At 33.6% G+C, this 27,283-nt stretch overlaps 1 protein-coding gene across 1 annotated transcript in view; it reads right to left on the reverse strand.

The window, feature by feature from the left end:
- Positions 1 to 27,283, reverse strand: part of LOC136849044 (major facilitator superfamily domain-containing protein 6-like) — a 725,072-nt gene that overhangs the window by 477,678 nt on the left and 220,111 nt on the right. The window contains exon 5 of the mRNA XM_067121936.1: positions 6,379 to 6,464. The gene's annotated coding sequence lies outside the window, so the exon portion shown is untranslated. The remainder of the gene's footprint in view (positions 1 to 6,378; positions 6,465 to 27,283) is intronic.

The raw sequence follows: 27,283 nt of genomic DNA on the forward strand, positions 1-27,283 counted from the left end.
AAAACATTCCCACGTGGGAATGACATCCTTTTGCGCCTCGAAGTTGATTTTTATGGCGACTTTTATGACACCTCGTTGAATCCGGAATTGCATTCATACAGGTTTTACTCTCCTTTCTGAAATCTTTATTACGTCCCCCATCTCTGCTGCACGGAACTTATCCAATTTTCTATTCCCTTGTATCTTTTTCCTACACCTTAGAAACGCTTAATAACTTACGGAAGAAGAAAGAGGAAAGAATCGTTCTTTTAAGGAAAGCCGAAATTCGCAAAAATATAAGAAGCTATTTATGTTTTGGAAAATGGTACAATCGCTGTCAGTTCTAAAACATCTGTCGACACTTTCCAAGTTCCCATAATCTTTTAGCGCTCACCAAAGAACCATAAATTGCTGCTTACAACCCTGAGAATTCGCGCATGTGAGCATTATAGCATATCTAATAATGTATTCATAATTTTAAGAAAAAAACGGAAAAGCCTTTGGATAATTTAAAACTACTGGAAAGTGTATTCAATAACTGTCAATCTCGAGCTGTTGGTAAAACTGATTGAAATGATGTTTAGTTATATTGTTTTGTTTTCCAAGAGATGCTACGACTACGTACCTTTATTATTTAATTGTTATTCCCATATTCCATTTTTGAAACTCCTCTTTGGATCTAGATATCCTCCTATCTTCAAATTATTTTACTTGGCAATCCGTCATAAATTTCACTTTTTAATATCGCCTTAAAAGTTTTGCACCCAGCTGAAATCTTCATTGGCAAACGTCACAATATCTGTCATAAACGTAGTGTTTGTGCATTAATTTCTCTCTGCGTTATCATTTAACACTTAGCTAGAATTTCTAAAGATGTAACTGTCCGCTTTAATAGGATATCAAACGAAACTACCAGTGTTTTGAGGTTTGAAATATTCTTACCATCTTTCACAACTTGAACAGAGAAAGCCTGCATCTAAAAGATAACAAGTAGCACGGTGGAAACAGGTTTGTTTGAGATACAAGGCAGTAAATGAAATGCTGTATGAAAGAACAGTATATCTGACATTAATTTTTATATGTATCTCGCCTGAAAATGAATTATGAGTGTAAATCATTGACAAAATGAATTTTAAATACGTCATTACTTATGACCATTCGATTCATCATTGTGACCGTAATTTTGAAAGTGAGAGAATGCTCTGATGTGAGTGATACTGGCACTGGTATTTCAGTCGTATAATGACATATTTACCAATAGAAGTTCAAATAGAGCACACTAATGAAAAATGACAGACGAAATTTCTCATTTTTTATGTGTTAGATAAACAACATGAGATCAGTTTAAGTTTCCATTTAAGACTATCGCCTGCAAACAATTGTAGATGAAATCATGCATATTTTGAAAGAGAACCACAACACCTAATAGAAAAAGAGTATTCCTTTATTTTTAAACTTTCTTTTAACAGTTCTCTATACCCTCTACACCCGAGTTAGAGAAGACAGGACATTCCTCGTGAATAAGTGCTCTAGTCTTGTTTGGGAGGAAAAACTTTCTTCATTTCTTTCTATTCCTAACTCTAGACTTTCACGAAAAGCATAAGAGGAATTATATGACGCTGTAGAGAAGTAGAGAAGCAATTATGAAAATCAAGAATATATTATGGGTGAGTACACACTCTTTGACTTACATCTGCAATTAAGATTACAGGATGAGTAATCAAGGGATCCACCTATTGAGAAAAAGATTCGGTTTTTCCAGGAATCGACCATAGATTAAAAGGGCGTTATTCCAAAAGTACTGCAATGAGTCATGCATACTATAAAAGAAGAACGTTGCAGAAGGCATCATCACATGACTCGAAAGAAAACTTTCATTGGAATATGGCATGCTGTGATATACATATTACTATCTTGATATTCACCTACAAAATACTTGAATTAAAGTCGGAATTGAATAGCCGTATAAACAAGTTAAAATTGCATTAGGAAGATTTTAAACTAGAATATTCAAGTTGCATACAAGACTGTGGTATTTTTTCATTTACTAAACTTGAGCTGAATGATACTAAAACAAACAAGATGTTTTTTCTGAAAAAATGTCAAACAAAGAAAACGAGAAGACCGTTAAAGCGCAAATCTCGTGTAGAACAATCTTGAGAACAATGTCAAGGAGAAATTTTCTCAACTTTTCGGAATGACAGGTAATTTTTGCCTGTTTAGTATATTCCAGAACTGAAATATACGGAAAGGATGCTCCTGTCGACGAAAACCGAAATCATCGCTATTTATCGGAGGAGTTCCTCTCTCAGAACTGACCAGGGGGAAAAAAATCGGTCAATCGAAGAAAAACCCCGACTTTTATTGTTCCATTGCCCTTTCCTGAGGAATCTCGGGCTTTCTTAAACGGGCAGTAACTCACGCTTTCGCGAACACTCAAGATCTCAGAGAGACATAAAATTTTAATGGTACATCGCTTAGTGCCAATCATACAAATAAAATGTCACGGGATACTGGCGAAATTTTAAATCTGAGATTAAAGAAATGACTGCATGACAGAGGAGAAAAATAGCAAGCGCTGACATTTCTCGCTTCTCTTATCTTCAAGTAATTCACTGTCTAATGTGCACCGTTTACAAAATAGACCGAGAAAAAGAAATGCGCAAGAAAATGAAGGGGAATCCGAGTATCAGGAAGTCCCTAACTGGAGGGACAGAGATGCAATAAAGATTTCACGAAGGAAAGTAACGCCTGTACGGATGTAGCCCCGGAATCAAAGAGGCATCATAAAAGTCACCATAAAAAAAGAGCTTAGAGGCGCACAGGGTGGTAATTCTAGGTGAGATTGCTTTCAAGCAGGAATTGTCCATACTGCATTCGAAATTGCTACTGCAGTACAAAAAAATAAGATGAAATTATTATTTATGTAGTAAATTTTCAGATAAGCGAGAACTTGCTGTTTTGTGTGAAATAGATTTTAATTGACCAACCTATAGGTTTTTATTAACAGTAATTTTATTGACTTTAAGTTGTAATTAATATCTAAAAATTTTTATCTCTGATTGTAGATAATCAACCTGAAGCTATGCTGCTTTTAAACACTGTGTCTCTAATATTTTTTTCATATTTTTTAATGGAAACAACTAGCAAATTAGATCATGATTAGATTTTGCTTATCATGCAGAATGAAGACCACAAAACGTCAATCTGTCTATATTCTATTCATAACAAAGGTCTCCTATGTTGCAAACTATCATCCAGACTTTCAACAAATAATTACCTCTACAGTAAAATTTACTATTTATAAGACTTGCTAAATAGAAGAATTGCAAATTAAACATTTTTATCGCTCCATGCAGCCATACCGTAATTCAGACATTATTCAGACCCTATGTGCAAACTCGCACTGCTTGCTTACTTCTTCAAAAACTGTACTTCCATTCATCTTTGCAAGTATACTAAGAAACGCGATTCCTCTTATAGCTTACCTTTTTCAATTTTCTTGTACCGCCCTTTCGTTTTATCATTTTGTTCAAACTCCAGCTACAGTCTTTGTCTCGGCTATTCCGAGTTTCACCCCGTATCTCATTCCTCCCAAAACCCACTAAGACGGGTCGGCCATACGGAATCTCCGATATCTCCTTATTACGTCACGCGTTCCAAAAGCCCCTTGATAACGAGAAGAGATTTATTACCATCTCTCCTCTTTGTGGCAATGTTTAGTTTCAGTTTATCTTTAAATTTCGTCGGTTAGTAAATTGATGATTTATTACCCTGTTATTTCGCTAGAAAATACAGCCAATACGCACATTAAGTTTATATACGTACTTCATGTATACAAATTATATTTGACGAATCTGGAATTAAATTTTTTTCTCTAATGCATAAACACAACTCACAAGATTAATCTCGCTATTTGGGAAGTGCAGAGATGGTACTTATCTTCCTTTAAGATCTGTTGATTTGTAGGGCTTTCAAGATCAACCAAACGTGATTTAATATTATGTCAATAATGTGAGGATTTGAAATGAATAGGATGTGTAAAATCACTGTCAGCGTTAAATAAATCCACATGAAAAGATGCACTTCGCTATTTATCTCTGAATAATTGATCTGTGGAATTAAATACTCTATTTCTGAGCTTTGTTCTGTGACCTGGTTTGGGAACAACCCTAGACTATACACTTGCTCGGCATGGCTAGATCAAAGTTGACTGAATTATTGCTGACATTATTTAATAAGGAAGTACCAGCCTAGCCGCTTAATCGCTAACTGTGAATCATGTTAAGGTGGTCAAAGTTCGGTGAATCGTTAATGCCCACTCTGGTCGACAGAAAAAAAATCTTGTAACGGCAACAAAATTAACTTTCACTCTGTATATACTCTACAGTCACCATATCACTCTTCATGAATTCTAGCGTGTGTTTCTTCTATGTGCATCCATGGTACATGTACTCGTTAATCTACATTAGTAAACTGTTAGAAAATTATTTGATCCACACCTCTTTCATTCGAACAACATTCGTACCCTATTAACGCATCTATAACATGTCACGCTTTTTCATTCTGAGCATTCCATATAGCTTCTCAAAATCTATAAGTTATCAAATAAAAAAAATATACAATTAAATTTCGCAACAGGTTTATGTATAATATCAAGTGAACCTCTGCGAGATATCTTCCCATTGAGCTTCTCAGATATACTCAGCAATATCATTTTCCTATACTTTTTCTACATTCTCTTCTATAACCTTTACCATAAAAACAGAAACTATCATTTGTTACTTTCATAATCTGAACATAGTAGCCAGTCATCCAGTTACAATTCCTTCATTGTAACTTAACCCATATTATTACAGTCTTCAAAGTCAAAATTGATCTACAAGTTCCAGCACTTCCATCCTTCATTTTGTTTCTGATATTTATCCTGACGATTCTTTAAAATCCTTATATCAGAAGCGGGAGAAAGCCATTTTCCCGAGCAATTTTACTCGTAATATCAAATCATTTCATTCGTTCATTTTTATTCAACTTCGTTCAGTTAACTTTTAACATATGTCCTTTCCACTTCAAGTACTTTCCAGATATCCTTTTTTTTATAATCCCATTTCCGCTTCCTTTAATCGTTATACCTTTGTACCTCTCATAAATTCTGAGTTCTGCTTGAATTCCTTATCTGCTCTGACCACTTCCAAATTTTGATTTATTAAAAACAACGCTGTTCACTAGAAATGACAGGAGGAGATTTTATATGGCACGTATATGGAAATATTATAAACACTGATTAGTCTGAGAGACTTCCTGGTGAACTCTGGGTCATGCATTTATATTCATTCAGATTTTCTGTTGAATAGTAAATAAACACGCAGGTTAAACATCCTTGAAACACTTCATAGTCGTTAAATTACTCTCTTTCTGTATATTTTCACAATAAAAATAAGGAATGCAATCCGTTCCTCGTTAAAATTAGCAACTTAGATTGCTATTGGATTTAAATGCGTGCCCAGTGAATCTGACTAAATCATATAGCTACAATTATTGCCTATTACAGCTCAACACTTACAAGGTATGTATTTAGAATGATTATAAATATTCTTATTGATGAACCAGTCACAGTTTAATGCTAATTGAGATTAATTTGTTCTAATTAAAAACTTAACCTTAAACCTGTACTCACATCATCTTGGTAATTTATATGTAGATAACATGATAGTGCAATTACTGCAGTCTGCTAGAGGAAAGCAGGAAAGTGAACTAATTATACATATATTAAAATAAAGATAATTAAAGCTGCATCTCTGTGGTCACACAACGTTCGTTCAGTTACTTTCTAACTTTCAGAAAACTAGGGTTAATTTCCATTTAGTACACCTGGGCAAAATTACTAAATTTCTTGCATAATACTCCGAATATCCTCTTAAACTCAGCCCGGGATTTAAGAACTGTAAACGAGAAGCTATTTTTTTACTCTCAGGACTTCTCGGGTACTTTTTACTTAGTCCAGAAACTTTAAGAAAACATTTCTGTATGAATAACTTACAAATCAGAACATTTAAATTTGGACAGCCATATTATCACATACTAAATTGTTCAGAGCTTTCACTTAATAGTTCTGGATATATAAGATTACAAATGTCTGTTCTTTACCGTTTCTTAAAAAACTACTAGTCCTGAGTTATTAAATCTAAGAGTAAAAATTAATACAAGGTAATTTCGTAATAGTTTTATGTATATCAAAGTTCCACTTAATATAATTTAGGTTTTTGTTCGAGAGAGATCATTAGAAGCCATTCCTCAGCCTTGGTAGAGAAAGTGAAACTCTGCTCAAGATCATCTCAACATTAAGATTCGCATTCAAAAATTTCAGTTAAAGTGTACTGAAAGCAAAAGCCTCCTTACCTTTAAATATCCCGAGGAAATCAATGCGATACGAGAGGAAGTCCACTTTTTATTTAGTCTGACAGTACTTGTTCGAATTTAGAATTCTGAAAAGGAAAGGCTCAACTTCAGTGTTCTGACCAAGTTTACTACTTGCTTCGTTACAAACTGAACTTGTAAGCAATGAAAAGTAGCAAAATATTGTAATAATAAAAGTGAGGATAAAATAAGACCTCTGTCTTTGGTGTTATTGTTTATGCACTGCAAAAGATACACCGAAAACCTTAGGTCATATTTTATCCCTAGTCTTAAAGAACGTAATTTTTCTTGTTAATCTTCAAGAATAAAAGTGACGAAAATTTTCAATGCTGAATTATTAAACACCATAATGACCGAAAAATAACATACATACACACAAATATGATAACAACTGATTCCAGTAGGCAGATACAAAAAAATTAATTTCAGATGTCTTGACCAAATTAAAAATATTAATTCTTCAGGAAAATGTTCTTAATACACTTAACTTCATACTTTTTATTATTTTCACAAAAGCCTACTCTTACAGTGTGATCAAACAACCACGAAGCTGCTTTTACATCGAAATATTTATACTTCAGTGGGAAAACGATTTCATTTAAGAACGGTTAATCTTATACTAGTGAAAAATCCTATAATCCCTAAAGCAAAAATGTAAATAAAAAAAGACTCTATGGCGCAGATAATTATTTTAATGAGTTGTCACTCACGTCACTACATCAACAAAAAAGCTACTAAGGTACATTAATCATAGGAAAATTTCGTTTGATCGGGCAAGATGTGTTTACAGAGGAAAAACTTTTACGTCAAGGAATGACAAAAATATTAACTATTTTTATCAAATTAACCAAAAATATATATAAATACCATAGTGTCAACAGATAAGATACTAACCAGTAACACTTTATATATATATATATATATATATATATATATATATATATATATATATATATATATATATATATATATATATATATATATATATATATAACTGACGGCCAACTGCATAAAGCCCGACCTGTAGCAAAACAGTATGTTCTGAGAAACATTCTGAATAAGAAAACTGGATAAATAAAGATTAACACATATATTTTATTTATTCTGATGAGATTCCATAATTCATTTTCAAGAGGAAACCCTTATGATTTACAACTTATTAAAGAGTTTTGACAGGTCCTCGAATTTTTCGGTTTCAGTTAAAGCAGACTCCATTTTCGGCTTATCAGAATAATCCCAGTTTCTCTTATGCAAAGCGAAATGAGGATTACACGAAGCAACATGCTATAATACGCTGCAATTTCGGACCCCTTAAGGAGACCCAGCTCATTATTTTGGAACTGCATTTACAACAGCTTCCGGTGCAACCGAGAACTGAAATACTGTCACGCGAGAAAGTTTGTAACCGAATTCACTGAGCGCTTAAAGCTAAAATTTTGTATTTCCTGTAGGCTATCTTACCCTGGGCTTTTTGACACTTGCATTGCTACAAGAGAAAATAAACAGAAATAAAATATGTAAATCACATCGAAATGTAACCCTCGTTTTTGTGCGAGTGCACAAAACCATGATATTTGCAAGAACTCTAATTACTTAGCACAAACTCTAATTAGTTAAAACACAGCCCGGTAAATAAAACGCTTGGGGACACGACTAATATAAATGTAAAATTTCATCAGAGTAAGAAATATTTATATTTAATTTGCTACGCTCGTCTCTCAAATTAAACATCCCCATATAAACAACAACTGTAATTAACCTATTCCGGTACTTTTATGAATACTAATCCCATATTTTTTATTGCAGAAACCAAGTAGAAAATGTTTCAGGTATTCAGAAACAAGTTAAAAAAAAAAGCTGAGGTTACGATTTAGAGAGGCGTCATAAAGTTTGCCATAAAAATCAAGTCCGAGACACAAAAGGGCGTAGTTCCCACACAGGAATTTCCCGAGCGTGAAGCGTGGAACAGTGTGGGGAAATGATCTCAAATTCCGGGACTTAATAGACCGGGTCGTGGACAGAGATCTCCTTTAGTTATTATGATAAAAAGTGCACGTATGTGTTTAAACTTACATGTAAGTATACATATATATGTGCATACAGTCCAGTGTTTATATGCGGTTCGAGTCATAGATAAATGACTCAAATTATGCTCAGTATTTATCTAACTTGTCACGAAACGACACAGAATCTTTCGGCACGAAATTAAAACCTCTGTCACTTATATTTGGCGTCATAATCTTAGGGATGACATAGTCCCCCTGTCATTTATCAGTATTAGAAGAGTAACTCCATCCTAAAAAGTAGCACGCACTCGGTCGGGCGTTATCGCCTGCCTTTGGTAGGTGCAATCAATCGAGGTGGGCCCAGTGGTTGAGGTTGTGTAGCGTACTAGGTTAAAGTATTCTAAGATCGCATCTCGCCTCGCCTCCCGCCAAATTATTCACCAGTTTCAGGGAAAAAAATCGACCTAACCTAGGGTCACCAAATTTTTCCTAAAATCTCTGAGAAATCGAAAGGTCTTAGCCTTCTGGTAGCACTTCCCCACTGAATGAGTGAATAATTCACTTACATGCTTGTTTGTGTATATATATATATATATATATATATATATATATATATATATATATATATATATATATATATATATATATATATATATATATATATATATATATATATATATATATACACACATACAGTATATATATATATATATATATATATATATATATATATATATATATATATATATATATATATATGTGTGTGTGTGTGTGTGTGTGTGTGTGTGTGTGTGTGTGTGTGTGTGTGTGTGTGTGTGTATAACTTTACGGGACTTCGTTTTGAAACCAATTTTGCAGCCCAAGCAGGTATATTGTATAGAATTAATAATAATGATAACAATAATCTACCGCAACTGTTACTGTCGTTATTATTTATCTTGTTATTACCGTACTCTTGTAATATTACTATTGAAAAGTACCTGTTCAGAATGTACCGAACTGGTCTAGTACCCAGTTCCTTGAAGCTCAAAAGTGATTCTGATCCTCACATTCCATGGCCACATAACTGCTTTTTTTTATATATCATTCAATTTTCAGCAGAAGAAAAAATGCAGAATTGAAAACCGGGCCACATATAAAATATTTTATTAAGGAAGTCTTTTATGTATTTTGACAAATTACTATAAACACTTTTATCAATAGTTTCATGTAACATACAGTATATTTGTTTTCTGAAACAAAGAATGTACCCACATTACCTTTAACCTTTTCTATACAATATTACAAAGAGACAAGATGTCAAGAAATTGTAATGCTCGACCAGGATTGGGAACAGTTAACATCAGCCAATATGAAAGGCACTATTCAAATACACTACATAGGATGATGAACATAATCATTTGAGAGGCAAAATCAACAAAAGTTAAATGAGATAAAGTTTTACTTCATCTTGAATAAATACAGGAACTGTGGACAGCGGACAAGAAGAATGCCAAAAGCAGCCAGTTAACCAAAGAATGGCTTGTCGCGAAGTTTCGGAAAATTGGCTGACCAGAAGTTTCCTTTGGGCTCATGACCGCTAAGGAATTGTTTGCCGAAAGTTCGCCTTCGGGATTTTGGTGCAGTTGTAAATAAAAGTGCACCGATTGAACGTCGTGCCCCGGTCCCTGGAGAAGGTTCTTAGCCCACTACTTTTTATTTATTTTTTTTTTTTTGGTGACATTTACTTTATTCTTCACAACAATAAAAATGCAAACACACCTTAACTTCAAGTAGAACATAGAATGCACATCTGAATAAAAATAGTATTGAACTTGGATGGGAATATTTCATTAGGGGAAAAAAATTATTTTACTAAAAAAAAAAAGTCATAAGAACGATCACTGTCCTCCCTCATATGGAAAACCGTGAAAGCTACAGGATATTTGTTAAAAAATGGAAACAAAAATTTAGGAATTAATTGCTATAAATTGCTTTAGAAACGCTTTTCTAAATACAGTTCTTTTGTTTGTGTTTAATGCTTATAATTTCTTGACTATTATATATTGATTAGGTTATTGTTCATCTCTTTGTCGAATTCTGACTGATGGGCGTTAATTCTAAATTCTTGCAGCCAAAAAAAGATAATGAAAATGATGGAAAAAGGCGAGTAATCAGGATTGGAAAAAAAGACTGTATTACCCATATTTCGAATACTGCTAGGAAAATCGCGTTAATGAGATATGCTGATTTGGAGAAAAAGAACTTTAGATATTTAGGTACTTGTTGATAAATAATGAGAAGTTTTTTGTGGATCTGTTGCATCATAGCACTTTAGCTTACTTAGAATGTGTTTAATGTTCACTGAAAAAGTAGTACATGCTTTCAGAGCATCTCAAAGAGATAGGCGTCGGGAAGAAGAGCGTCATTTGAGGCTTAAAACTCTACAGGAAGTAGGTTTTCTTCATTCTTACTTTTGAGTAACAATTTCCCATCCCAAATACAACTATTATCTATCGATCTATCTATCTATCTTTATAAATATGCAGATAGATAGATAGACAGATAATAGATACATATGGGATGGGAAATTGTTACTCAAAAGTAAGGATAAAGAAAACATACTTCCTGTAGCGTTTTAGGCCTCAAATACCTTATGTACAGTATATGTGCGTATGTACGTGTGAGTAAAATTATTCTCAGAGAAGGGAAAGATGGATAATCTTGGCCACCTAGAAATAGATTAAAAGCACTGACCCTAGTACAGAGATCAGGGGGACACCGCACCTACTGATTCCCTAAAGAAGAAGGCGAATCAATCTTAATCAATCTATGATGATCGACTTCCTCGACTGTCTATGAGATATGGAGGGAAACGATCTTGAAGTCTCAAGTGAAACGATCTGTTTTCATCAAGAAAGAGGGCCAAGGTAGAGATTAGGGAAAGGAGAGGGAGTTTCTAGCTCGGCCTTGGAGGCGTCCTTGCCTTTATTAATGCGAGAGAAAAATATACGATGATATATGAGGTAGGTCGGTGCATCACTCATGCTATAATCCTCAGTGGAGATATTCTTTTTTAATCATCAGGATAGTTTTCGCTTTACACTCTGCCACAATAATTTTATTTTCTGTTGAAAGGTTCCAGGTTGCAATCGTTCAGTGAATGATGGTTAATTAATTGTTCGTGCGTTAAAGCTGTGATATTTGTTCAGAATCCAGTTTTACCTTTCACTGACTAGATAACCAAGAATGAACTAATATATAAAGTAATATATATATATATATATATATATATATATATATATATATATATATATATATATATATATATATATATATATATATATATATATATACACACACATTATATATATATACATATATATATATATATATATATATATATATATATATATATATATATATATATATATATATAGGCAAAACTACTTGATAGGGTTTAAAAGGATATTCTAGGCAAGTGAAGTGGAGATTTGAAAATCTATACTGATCTCGGTGAAATATTGTGACAATATGCAACTAAATCAAATTAAAAAAAATTGTGTTTTGTTGGCATGACGATGGATGGCATCTGCTTTTGAAAAATCTAAAACACGTAAGTTTTTTAAACAGTGATTTCAAATTAACGTTTACTCCTTTTTCCTATTACAAAATAGAATTAATTTCTTAACCTACACAAGTGGAACGCTATAGGTCCTTAGTTATTTCAAATGGTAGGCTAAAGCATCCAAACAACCACACACCACACCAAATAAATATATATATATATATATATATATATATATATATATATATATATATATATATATATATATATATATATACATAATATAGATATATATGTATATATATAAATATGTATATATTACATAACACACACACACATACACATATATATATATATATATATATATATATATATATATATATATATATATATATATATACATATATACATATATAATATACATATTCAAACAGCAAGCATTTAAGGGATACGGTGTTTTCTTCCTGAGGCTAAGGTGTATTTTCCTTCTCTGAATGTGTATAAATAATTACAGTCACTGCAACCAATATATCTAATTTTTGTTTAAGCCTACTGAAATGCATCACGCTACTGAAGGACGCAGTAGTGAATAAAACAAGATATCTTTATGCCTGTAATTACCAGGTACTCGATTCACAACTGATCTCAACAAAGCACTAAAGGATTTAACGTTACTCACGTAGGGCATTCAGCTTCGCCTAGGAATCGAGCCCTTTCTCTTTATAGGTGAGCCGAGAGCATACAAGATTATGTATGAAGGGAAATGAAACCCATCTTCGACTTATCATTAACTTTTGTCACTTCAAAGCTTATGAACATTGCCCTTGTTTGAAAAGACGACTCTTGTTTTAGAGAGCCAGCCTTCAAAACCGCATCCGAACTTATTCTCTCACTTACAAAAGAGACCGAAAATAAACGTAACCTCGTTCCGCAGAGCAACTTTAATCACGCTACGCCGCATTTAAACTTTCCTTTGTGTTATCAAAAGTTAACAAAGTTAATACTAAAAATGGTTGAAGTTAATGTGGCTTGATGTGCTCCCATGTCCTCCAGGACTCGCCTCTTGCATTTTAATGCCTCTCGCACCCTCCAGTAAGGCATTTCAGCGTGAAAAAATGAAGAAATATTTCCTTGAAAGGCCAGGCAATATTACGGGTAAAATAATAAATAAGAAGAATAGAATGGAATCAAGTTTATCATATTAGTAAGTAAATTTTTCTATTACTCAAGGAAAAAATGCAAATGGACAACTATATTCTTCACTAACTTTTAAATTCAGTCAAAATTTATTTATCAGTATTATATCAAGATTGACAGCATGAAATCAAAGTGACATTAATATCAAAAGTTTAATGATCATTTATAATTCTTTTTCGTTTCCTTGGGGGACAAATGCAAATAAACACCACTATTCTTCACTTCGAAATTCTACCGAAATTCGCAGGTCTAGAAATGCTGGTGATCTACGACACGAAGATATATCTTTCAACTGTATTCCACATAGGAAAATGAAAAATGTAAATGATTAAAAAATATTTTTCGCCCGCCAATGAACCTCTTTGCTCCAAGAGGAAGTCCATTGGCGGATGAAACTGTTGAGCATATTTTAACTATTTACATTTTTCCATTTCCTTTGTGGAACACAATATTCATATATACACTATTAAATCAAGTTCAACAGCATGGAAATCAAACCGGCATTAAAATCAAAAGTTTAATAATCATTCATAAATAACGACGTGTTCATTCCTTTATACGGATAGCTTCATTTACATAGCCTACATCATCTTCCACACACCAAAAGAGAACAATTTCCTTCAGAACGAACAATGACGCACTGCAGTTTCCAACCGGTGGTTAACATGATTGTCACTTGACACCAACATGGCACTCTGGGCACTTGGACGAGAGAAGAGACAAACGCTTCGGTGGACTTTTCAGAAGTTTGTTATTCTTCCACAAGTGTGTCAAAATTAAAAATAGACGGAAAAAAATATAGTTCCCGGTTAGAAGCAGAACTAGGAATGGCACTTCCTTACTATGGACTTAAGCTAATTTCAGTTTTCTTTATTCAGAGGGACTAAGTAAAACTGCAGCATAAAATAGAAAAAAGTAGTATTGCATTTACACGGATGTTAACCGTAATTCAGAGGGAATATTTGTAAGAAATATCCAACAGTGATACAGTTGAGTATTTACAAAAAAAATAGAATAGAAACGTGGTAAGGGTAAGAAACAACACATATATACACAAATGAAAAAAAGACATTTTCAAAGTTATGAATATATACATATATAATATATATATAGTGTACATATATATATATATATATATATATATATATATATATATATATATATATATATATATATATATATATATATATATATATATATATATACAGTATATATATATAAACTATAAGTTTCTCAACATATTAGAGCAATGTCATATGATGCAGCATTGATGCAATGGACGCAACACAGAAGGAATAGCTAACAGCACACTCATCCCAATTTACAGAACACTGAATTTAGTGGTGCCACACTTGACACAAGTCGTAGTGAACCTGTAACCGCCGTCTCTCCTCGCGCACCAGAATCTTCAATCTGGTCACCGGTCTGAAATTGAGATTTTTAAGACGAGTCCCCAATTCCTCTGGTCCTTCACTATCTCACCAGTACGATGCACATACGCATTTAAGCGTTTAACCAATGGGACAAAGAAAATGAATTTCATCTTAAATCTGTGGTCGAATTGCATTTTTTTCGTTAAGGGAAATTATTTCACACTGATCCCTTTCCACTTATACTCTTATGCATATATAATATATTCACTGCTGAATCGTGAATGAACCCCACTGCAGAATGCTTCCACAACAATAGCCGCTTCAAACACAAAAATAGATGACTCCTCATTATCATATCGAGCTCCATCGGAACACCTAAACAAGCGCTATAGTGAACATCCTTGTTACATTGGGACGTTTCGCCTTCAACACATTAAGCCATTTTCAACCTGAATAGAGGCAACACATCAAAACATTATGTTATACATACTGGTCGAGCCTCTAAATACACTCCGCACTCACCTCTAACTTTGAGACAATCTTGCTGCTACTGGATATCAAGGTCCGTCCAAATTCATATACCGATCCTCCTAGCCTCTTCCAAACCTGTAAACAATTGCACACCACTTTTACTAGTTTGTGTAGCATTTTCTCACTAACCCTGACTGACATGTATCTTTCGTAAACATCAACAATATCACATTCTATTCACGAATCAGTTTTTATCGCAAAATATTTACATAAACATCTGCTGGTTTTTACTTCTTGCATCACTTCACCCATAAAGAAAGATGATGATGACTTACGGATTAATGATTAGCTAGATATGATGACAACTGACGAATAAAACCTTTCATCCTTGGCTTTACATCTCAATTGCTTGTCATGAAAGATTATTTTTTATCCCACATACTTGAGATGTGAAAGTTTAACTGTCTCAGGCCCATTTGATCACTAAAAACTTGATAAAAAGATGGAACAGAACGATAGATGTTAGTAACCGAACGAATGAGCAGAAAGGTTATATGGAATGGAATAGAAATGGGGTACATGTGTTATATGTGGACATACCACAAAAGACTTAAAATTCGTACTTTATCGAGCCATAAATACGTTCACCACGGACAGAACCTCTCCATTTGTATACTTTATTTTAAGATCCACTTATTCATTATATATATATAATATATATATATATATATATATATATATATATATATATATATATATATATATATATATATATATATATATTATATATTATGTATATTATATGTATATATATATATAGTAACATGTACATAAAAAGTGTTAATCTGAATACAATACTGAAGAGTCATAAGAAAGGAACATTTTCAACCCTATGAATTTGCTCGACATTTTATTTCCACCCTTCTGAATCAGACGTTATGCATATTTTTTTCCTCTTTTTTGAGTCCTTTCTATGGGCCACTATATAACGCGGATGGAGTGCCTCCATATTTTATTCCCAACGATATAAGCCTAACTCCTCTTTTAATTCTGCCCAGCCTGTCCAATATTTCTTTCCATAGAGCTCTGGAGATGTTATTCTTAAAAGTTTTACCTTCTTTTGTTTTTTCAAGAATCTTGAAGAACTGAGCTTATTATTTCTTTTACTTTGATATTAACTTTAATTACTTTATACGAGCGTTATAAAAGATGGTTTGCATAACTTCGCGGTTGAAATACTCAAATGCTTAGTATTTATTTAAAAAGTGTAAAATGAAACAAAAGAACACTGTAGAGAATTTATAGTGTTCAAATTCAGAAAGTACGAATAATAAACTTTTATTCTTTCATCTTAATAATGTTATATTTACCTCAGATTAATCAAACAATAATTAAATTAGTCATTACTTCTATCATTTATTTACCACGCACAACAATGAATGTTTTACAGAAATCAGACAGCACTAGAAGAAAAAATTCAAGATTTTACTGAAATGAATAAGTACAGAACAATTTATAAGCAACAGATCTCTACAATATGTTTCATGTATTTAATTATCCTTTCGTGCATCACGGGACGATATTCTTGATAAATGTTATATTAGTTCCATTTGTCACTTCATTTATTTCTGTATGTGTATGACTACATAGTTCTATAGAAGATATGATAACTTGTCATAACAAAAACTTCTTTGGTGTCAAGATGAAAAAAGTTATTTTTCTAGTTTAAGAATTTCCAATGAAAAATATAGTAATGACGGCGTTCCAAGCTCTGCTGCTGCATATATATATGATATTGGTAAATCGTTTTCAGTTAAAATGAGTTTTTGAAACGTGCTCAAAATTAAATACGAGGCAATATTGTCCATATATTTTCGAAAACTTTGCATATTATGTTGAAAGGATTCCAATTTACTGCTGTATATTGGCGATTTTCTCCCTGAAAAACGGCAACAGAGGCAACGGTAAAATTTTTGCAATGAAAGAATTAGATTTTTATGAGCAATTCTTAAAATATGGAAACAGATACAAGCGTTATACAGTACGTTATGCAAAAAATGGGCCTTTGATAAAATATGCATGTGGCTAAAAAGACTCGTTGGAGTGGATACAACATGTAACAAATTAGATGGTTCATAACTGATAAATTATAGAAATGCCTTTCAAGCGTTTCCTTCGTTCTAATCCGATTTAATAATTATTGCCTCATAACGCATGTAAAGGCAGAAGACCCAGAGTTGTACATCGCAAGTGATGAATGTGTCTCATGAATCAAAGAACTTTTTCGGTCATGGTGAAATAAGCATTCGAACAAGGTACCACGGCTTAATTCTATTCATTTATCATCCGCATACGCGAGTTGTAACTCAGTCTTTTTTTCGTTACGCATAGAGATCGTGTAGCTTTTGGATATTTTCCCTAACTTTCGTTATTTTTCTTTTTCTCTATCTCCTTTCGATTTAATATCTGATGTTGTGACTTAATAGCGCTTGCCCCAGACTACAAGAGTTTGTTGCAGGTTTCATTAACTGCTCTTTTTTTCTGCCCTTTTCTGGGAACGGTATGAATATAGTATTTCAAGGTAATGTAGACACTTTCATTTGAAAGAATAACTTTTTGCCATGTTGTTGTAGACATAACACCAATATCACATAGCACACCTTTTAATATCACGGCACATAAATTGGACTCTTTCCTGGACATATTTATACAGGGTATATAATGTATGTGTGTATACATACACACACACACACACACACATATATATATATATATATATATATATATATATATATATATATATATATAAACTCCACGAAGGAAAGGGAAACACTGGGGTGCTGCGAGGCCTTTCGGCTCCGTCGTCCTTTACTTAGCAGACTGAAGAAATACAAAAGTAAGTTGACAAAGAAAACTCATATAAATGACAGATGGGGATTACAAAGGAAAAATATGTACCTGGAATTCATGATGGATTAGTTCATTACTAAGATACTCTAAAATAGAATCTATAGGGACTTTAGTAGAAAGAGAACAAACATCAAAACTAACTAATCTATCAGTGGGGCAAAAAGTGATTTTGTTTAATTTACAACTAAATCTAGACAATTATACACGTGAGAATCGGAGATAGTTCCAAGTAACGGGGACAAGAGCTTGGTAATATATTTTGAAAGTTTATATGATATTGAGCCAACAATACTGATAATAGGCCGCATAGGATTATTTTCTTTGTGTGTTTTTACAAATCCGTACAAGTAAGGTAACGAGGGAAATTTTACTGACAACTGACCTATTAGTTCTTTTTTATCTTTAAGATAAAAAAGAACTAATTTGTTTCACTGTGCCATTGAAATTTTTTATGACTTGATCAAGGGGATTTTTTGTTAGTTTTTTGTAAGTCGTATCATCATCCAGTAGGGCTTCCATACGTGATATGTACTCAGCTTTATCTAAAATTACAATACTATTCGACTTGTCATCTTTTGTGATGTGGATTGTATTGTCTTTTTTAAGATCGGTCAAACTTTTCTTATAGCGAGCAGGGAAATTACTTGCATGCCTAACATTCGCAGCTCCATAAACAGCACCTTTAATTATGTCAACATGATTTTGAGGAAGATCACAATATTTTTCAAATATACATAGGAACGACGCAATCGTTAAAGCAGAGGGTCTATTAGAACAAAGAAGGATAAACCATATCCGAGTGCACTCACAACATTTATTGAAAACTTCGTAGGACTACAGATGCCCTAACAAGGAAACTCGACAGAAAACTAAAAAATCTTACTGATAGCAGTGACTGGACTAATAGTGCACGTAATGATTGTGTTATAAATTTATCAAGTAAACAAATAAGTGAAAATGTTGTAAGTGCACTCGGATATGGTTTATCCTTCTTTGTATCTAACAGACCCTCTGCCTTAACGATTGCGTAGTCCCTATGCAATACCCCGATTCCTTCATTATAGTGTTAGTCCCAGTTAAGTAACCGTAAGTGTTCGAGTGCAGGATAGGACTACCCATCTGTGGAACTGTCACTTCGTGTGCGTAGCGGCACTCGCGGCTTCGTTATCAACAACTTTGAAGCAGGAACCCAATCTGCTCCCTCCAGGAAATTCCTGTCATTTGCTTTCGCCTCATTACCCCAGAATTACGCTATCATTCTTTTGATGTTTTCTTTTGTAAATATAACGAATTAAGTTAAACCCCAGAGTTTATCTAATCACTTCCCCTCTGAAGTAGCCCTTCAGGCGTATTTTGTTGTTTATAATTTTAGCTGTCCCCAAGGCCAGAGTCCAGATTTTTGTGGTAAATAGGGTAAATTGCGTATCATCCTAGTATATCCCATTTATCTAGCAAGACCCGAGCTTTAAAATTACAATATATATATATATATATATATATATATATATATATATATATATATATATGAAAAGCTTGTAGGTCACAAGTACGTTATGAATTACAATACACAACGGATGTTGAATTAACAAGTGGGAAGAAAAACTTTCCCAAAATCTTGGAGAGAATGTTTAGCTAGCATCTGACGCATTTCCTTGTTAAGTAAGGATGGCGTCACGAGTTTCGAGGCGTGGGATTATGTCAGATGACACCGTATGTACGTTCGCCAGAAGTGTCCAGGTTCCGGTGAGGAACGTGTGTTTGTGCGTGTCTTTTGGGCGGAGCCCCAAGGTGTGAAGGGATTAGGTTAGGAAAAGGGAATCATTCGAAGACCAACATTGAACCTTTTGGAAAGTCTCGAAAAGTTTGAGACTTGTGTTGTGCTCAATACCAGAACTGATTTGAACACTGGGTTTCGAGGTAAGGATCATATTTATTTACCAAACTGTAGAAGGTTTTCTCCATTTCTATAATATGTATCTTGTTTTTGAGTAACGTGGGAGGAATTCCATATTTGTATTTTTTTTTGTGTTTTGGGAAACTAAAGAAGACTTTGCTTGTCTTCTTCAGATGAGTAAGAGGTCGAGAATGTACTCATTGGGAATGTACTAGACTGTTTATTTTATTTGATGACCGAGTTGTTAGTCACTAGTGTTGGTTGGTCTAGAATCATTAATTCGATGAACTGTGTATCAGAATTTCCTTTAGTGATGATTTCCATTCATATGTCCGTAGCTTTTGCTGAATTACTTTCGTTAAATTTGCAAATAAAGTCTAGTTTTGAATCTGGGTGTTAAATTCCAGTTGGCCTTTGCCTGAGGGAGAGGAGTCCACGAGGGAGAATGAATGTGCTGACCCAAAGCTGAGCCACCGCTATCAAATTCTTAGAGATGTAAGTTGATATGGTGCTGGTCTTAGAACAGACGCACTAAGTGATTATGACCCTAATTGACCTTGTGTAGGGTCATTAACACATTATATATATATATATATATATATATATATATATATATATATATATATATATATATATATATATAAAAGTTAATGGAAATTTTCGCAGATGCTATCTTTTTATCATGACTTTGATTCAGTCTATAATTCTTCTTTATCTCTTCAGTCAAGCTTTTCAGGACCATTTCCTCTCTCATTGGCGACGTCTTCAGGACTAAATTGCAGAGTGACATACAAGGTTTTTATTAATGCATGCGGACTTTTGAATTTTAAAAATGGCGTCACTTGGGTACTGAATTTCTATTGGTAGGAGGCCCGTGGTCGTGTCCAGGGGTGTTCTGCCGCTCGTGTCTCCCTCCGGATTCTCACGGATGTCCTGTGGTTTCCTTGAAGAAGGGAAGATGAAGTGCGTGTTCCTCTGTATATTTAACGCAGGCCGTTGTTGATTTACACTCACAGCTTCTGCTATTTGCTATCTGTGGAACCGGGCTTCTCTATGCACGATATCTGTGCTTTCCAATAATTCTTCTAGTGTCTGTTTACGGTCGTGATTGTCTATGTAGTGTTGAAATATTACCCATTGGGTGCAGTGAGCTTGCAATAGTCTGTGTAGATTGGTAGCGGTGCGTCCTATAGGAACTGCTGAGGGCAAACACTGTGTAAGCCGCATACGTAAGGAACACATTGTTCCTTATGGAAAGCTACTCACGCAGAGGCCAAACGCGTTAGACAGTTTCTAACTAGTAACAGATACGACAGCAATCTAATGGAGGATTGCATACGAAAACAGTTGGATGTGTATGCCAGCACACAACTGACGACGCCTACCTCACCGAGAAACTTCACATTGTAATACAATACAACCAAGGATGAGGCCAAGGCCGTGAAAAGGATAAGTGCAGCAGTACGACACCTACGAATCCTAACGAGAGTATTTCCTTACTTGTCTACTGCCGCCCCGAACCTAGACAACACCTTGCAACGCGAAATAGCCACCCCCGGCCCTCCGCGGGTAAAGGGCTGTGGGAATCGGCCAACGTAGTATGCAAATTTAAATGTACCGAAAGGACATACCAAGCACTCAACAATTACTACGTAGATAGCACTACAACCTCTTTACGCAGGCGATTGCAGACTCACTGCAACCAAGAGGAAATATTTCATCAGTACGTAGACGACCACTAACGTAAACCTGCAGAGAGAGAGAGAGAGAGAGAGAGAGAGAGAGAGAGAGAGAGAGAGAGAGAGAGAGAGAGAGAGAGAGAGTTGCAAAAAGAATATGATTTTGTAGAAAACGTAGTGTACTTTAGCGAAAAAGAGCAAACAGCATGACTAAACCTCAGAAAACAATGTAATTATTAATTTGTAATGAACTGAAACTCTTATGACCAAAAGTAATAACAAATCATAAAGAATAAAGGTAACGTCTGAAACCAAAATTAACACCATAAAACATATCGATAAATGTTAATTAAAAAGCAAATAATAAAGACTCATGAACAAGAATAATAATAAGGAAACATAACATAAAGGGTAAAAGAAATCGATTAACTATAAAGATTAACAAATTTGAAAAATAATTACAGAACGATAATAAGACATCATGAGCAAGGATAGCATTTTTAAACAATAATGACAAAATGCGTGATAACCAAAATCAGCTCACCCATCCCCTTTTGGGAAGATGCCCTCTCGGAAAACATGTACATGTACCTATTTTGATGCATGACCCTTCACCTAGAGCTAGTGCGAGGGAACAAGGCAGAAAATTTATTTTATTTGGCGTGCTTATTGGCTACACATGCTCTTTCGCCTAAGCGTATGTAACACTATGGATGGGTAGAGGTAGTATTGAAATTGTGTTATCACTTGTAACGTTAAAATTCAAGTCCAGGTCGCTCATCATCCTTTGGAGAAGGGAAGCGTTATGTCAGGAATGGCTAGGGTGTAAAATATCTGCAAATTGCCCTGAATTGTTGTATCCATAGGCAGATCCCTATTTAATCTTTGATCATTAAGTTTGACACTGACCATAACTTCACTCTACACATTAGTTTCATTAGAGAATTATATATACCAAACGTGAAGTGCCTACTCCATACAGTTTAAAATCTATAGCCAAAGTACAGTTGCAATTAGAACTTTGACCTCTAAGTAGGATCTTGAACTTGACTTCAGCATCAGTGTTACTAACCCTTTTTGGCATTCTCCTCCTTTAAATTACGGTAAGTATCCAATAAAGCTGACAATGGAGGAAACCTCGTATTTCATCAAAACAAAAGTGGGCCTCTTTCTACTTTGTGTAAGAACTTCAGGAAGAAAGGGTCACTACGATTTTATGTCTTAACATGTAAAGCATTGTCACGAGGATGGAAATCTCATAACATACGAGGATAATAGAAAAAATCTTTGCATTCATCTTAAACAAACAAAAAAAAACAGATAACAAGACGTCAAAATTCATAACTGGCAAAATATATGCAGTTGGAAAACATCAAGAAAACTAAGGAAATAGATAAACTGGTATTATTTAGCATAATCATCTTTCTAATACCCATAACCTTTATATTTATGTATAGGATAAAGTGCAGAATTGGTATTAAAACTAAGAACAGTGTTTCTCGAAGTAAAGATGAAAGCAAAAATGGTGACAAGAGGAATAGTGAAAAAATTAATGTTAAAATATGTGTAGAATAAATGTCCCTTTCTGGACAATGGAATTTAGATATGAACGATGGCAGTTACAATGGTTTAGAGGCCATGAAAAAATGGACATGGCTTTATTATCAAAATATCATTACGACTCGTAAGGATACAAGTAAAAAGTTTGGAGGCCGAGTAATTATTGAACAACATGAATGTGTATATTACGAAATACTCGAAATGAGATCGGGATCTAAGTTGGTAATTAAAAATAAATAAATTGTCAAAGGTTCAGGTGTACTTAGCCAAAAGTCGTCGGAATGTTGGAATGAGCAGAGAGCGCGAAAAAGCAAACAGCGTGCATGCATGCACCTGTACTGATCAAGATTCAAGTGTTTAGAGAAAATTAGAAGGCGTAGGCCTTCAGGTGTTGACAGCAAATTAGCAGCCTAGGCTTTCGTTGACCACAAACTGGGGTATCACTAGACATAAACTTTTATAATTATTATAAACTTTATGAGATATCAAGTAATACACAACTCATGGAGCTATATCTAATACGTAAAAGATAAATTATTGACACGATATCTAAATGTCTTACTGAGATAATGGTCAAGCTAAAGAAATAATACTTATATAATACAACTGATTTCCTGGCATGATTTAGATGTTTATATTGATAGCTGGGTAGCCAAAGTCATTGTCTATCATTGTTTCTAAACCAGTTCATGGTTCTAATCCTGGCCCATGCAGAAGCAATTATCGGTCACAACTGCCTTTGGATGAAAATTAATCTCATGGTGTAGTTAATTTTATACTAAGTGACGGTTGTGGCTTAATATTTGTGAATATAAAAATTCATGCAGGTACAGGTAACAATATATGTATAATAATATATATATATATATATATATATATATATATATATATATATATATATATATATATATATATATATATATATATATATATGCTGAGTATATTGTTAAAGCCAGATTTAAACTGATAATCTGGCTAGTTTCAAGCAAGTTAATATGAAAATAATTTAATCATTCATCCTCATGAAAAGTACTGTTATTACGATAAAAATAATCTAGTTGTATACAGAGATTTAAACACTTTTACATATGTAGAACTCTGAATGGCTTTATGGAGATGCACGAGAATTATTGCATATGGCTCTAAGCATGCATTCATACAAGTGGACGGGTACTCATTTTACCTAAGCACGTATTACCATATTTCCATGCATTCATGCCTGTGAGCCAATTTCCCCCCTTCTTCTGTATATGTTACAGTACTTTTTCCTGTATGTAAATATATTCATGAAAGCGCATGATTTATAATCCCTGATGTGGGAGGGCTAATTTTAGAAATGCCTTCTACAACACCAGAGATATTTTTCAAAAGTGTCCAGCGAACTACAAGCGGTCTTTCAATAACTGAACTACAATAACTGATATGCCACTCGAGCTCCGGCTACAATACCATTAATTTATTAAAATATCAATGATTGGAAATTATGTTACCCATCACAAAACACGTTTAAAAATGGTTCAAATTTCGCATTTATTTGCATGGGAACTTGCTGTGATTTGCCCTATACCTAAAGAGGAATTCACAATGACAAATTGAATATGAATATTAATTACTTGAAATATGGGATAATGAGTTAGGAGGGCCTCACAAGGTAAATTTCAAATATTTTTGTTTAATATATAGTTTTATACGTGAATGTTTAAACAAAGAATTCAGGAGCTTCTTTAGTGCGTAATTATTATGTCTCATTACTATGCGACAATTGTTGTTTGCTGTTTTCAAACGTTTCTTCAGATGATAAAATGACTTATTTTCCTTAATTTTTATTGTTATTGCTGTTGTTCTTTTTTAGGTTTTTTCTTCCTTACTGAAATGCTTTCCTGTTTTTTCCGTTTGGTACGATAAGGAATTTGTTTTCCAGCAGATTAACTGATGTCAAAATCGCAAGGAGAGACCCACCGGGATGGCTGGGATAAACTGTGCACTTGGGGATATAGGTATCAAGTAAAAAAAAAATCTTTGGATACCTGAGAAGAGGGAAATTCAAGAATTCCGTATCCTTGTTAGGCACCAATACCTTAAAGACATATTCCATAACCTTTAAGGCGGATAAAGTGTAAAGACGAAAGGTAAAACGTTCTTTAACAGCTGTTCTGTACAGCTGAAAAATTTCCTTACTTTGTTTTATATTCATCAGTACAAGATACGAAAAAAATATCGATATTAAGAAAGACTGCTATTTAACGTAGCTGTGCTTACTTTTTCATTCTTTAATAGGATCTTATTGGAAGTAAAATTATGCTATATGCTGACTATATGCAGGATTTAAATATTAACGAAATGGAATGTAGGTCTAGGTTTTTGTTAGGCATAAGTCAAATAAATTATTATGAAAAATACGGGTTACCTCTTAATTTCATTTAAATGCTCATATTTATTTAATCAAACAGCGATAGAGTACACGGAGTTGTAATTATACTGTTCTTCGTTTAGTATACAAAAAAAAAAAATCACTGTGTATGGTAATCAGATTTAGTCATACCTTCGAGCAAAAAATACATCCATTAACTTGTGCTACTTTCCAGTTCAAAAAGAATCTCTAATTTATAAGCATTTATTTTCATAAACTTTAAAGCATCAACGAAGAGAATAACAATGTGAAATTAATTTTTATATCACGCTTTATGTTTATATCAGTAAAATATGTTAATTTTACCTAAATTGTTTAACTTTAAATATTTCTATAATTTTGCTACATATCTTATAAATACCCAGTTTTTTCTTTTGTACTTTTGAGCTCGATCTGAGTTGTGAAACTGTTCAAAAATTTGTCCGCTTGTAAATTAACAATAATTTTAATTGTAGTATATTCAGAATGAAGAAAGTAAGCGAGCATAGAACCTTACCTCTAAGATCAAGGTATTATTACTAAGGGTAAAAATGCTGCCAGTTATACGACACTGACACATTACCATTACTTTTATTTCCATTAACTGTCACGAACCTAATCGCATTTTTTACTTAGCGAATTAAAATACTGATTATTACTTCAGAATATGCAAATAGTTTGATGCCATACATGTGAAAAACAAGGTTAAAGGTGACAGTCCTCCTGGCCCACACAAGGCTCACAGGGCCGGCTCTGAACTCCGGTTTCTTAGGCCGGCAGCCAGTGGGGTAGAAGTCCCGTTGCCTAAGACACGTGGCCAGTATGTCACTAGGCCCACTGTTTAACATCCCCGCCTGAGGGCTGGTACCTGTTTTCTTACTAATCCTCTCGAGTTTTCAGACCGCTAGGTTGGCGGGCCACCGGGTTTATGCAATGGCGCCATTCCCTAGCCACCAGAATCTTACCACTGCACAAATTATATAGGTATTTAACGACAAAAAAATATGCATACAATATTTGTAAAGAATTCTATGTAAATATGCTTTGTTAGAAAGGACATTAATCTAATTTTTCCCAGTTGCAAACTAATACGTTTATCATTATGTGTAATTACGGGAAAATCAATTATATAATGTATATTGGCGTCAAATCAACCATACAATAATTGGAAAACATTATTTTTTTAGATATCAAAACTTAACAAGGTCATTAAAAGCATAATGAAATTTACTCCGTTATTGCAAACTTACGGGTATGACTATATGTAAGAATTCTGACCCAAATGAAATATAATATCCATTTTCGTTGGTTCATGGTTTACAGACATAAATAACCCTCGAAAAAAACGCAATGTTTTTCTGATCGTGTTTAAGACAATTGAGATTATATAAGCTATGCATCAAAGGGCATCAAAACCCTCTTTTTGAAATATAACAAAAGTGAGAGTGGTAACTTTATCCCCTGATGTACAAGATCAACAGTACTTAATAATAATAATAATAATAATAATAATAATAATAATAATAATAATAATAATAATAATAATAATAATTCGAAAAGAGTATGTGTTGACAACCAGTCTTATTTCTACGTCTTAAAACAATGTCTGCGAAATGCTGCTTATTAAAGATAAAGGAATTGAGAATGTTGCATGATGAATTTAGCCCATAAATCACTTCAGACATTAGCGCAAGACAAAGTTGACACACCAGCTTGGAAGTTTAGGTTATTTGTTAAATTATATTTATTAAAGTTTCAACTTATCCTAAATTAATCAATTCTCTCATGCGCAATAATTATTTTCCTTTTTCTACTTTTCAACACCTTTTTATTTTAAAACGTGAAATTAAATGTTTTACAC

The sequence above is a fragment of the Macrobrachium rosenbergii genome, chromosome 20 (assembly GCF_040412425.1).
Source record: "Macrobrachium rosenbergii isolate ZJJX-2024 chromosome 20, ASM4041242v1, whole genome shotgun sequence".
NCBI lineage: Eukaryota > Metazoa > Arthropoda > Malacostraca > Decapoda > Palaemonidae > Macrobrachium > Macrobrachium rosenbergii.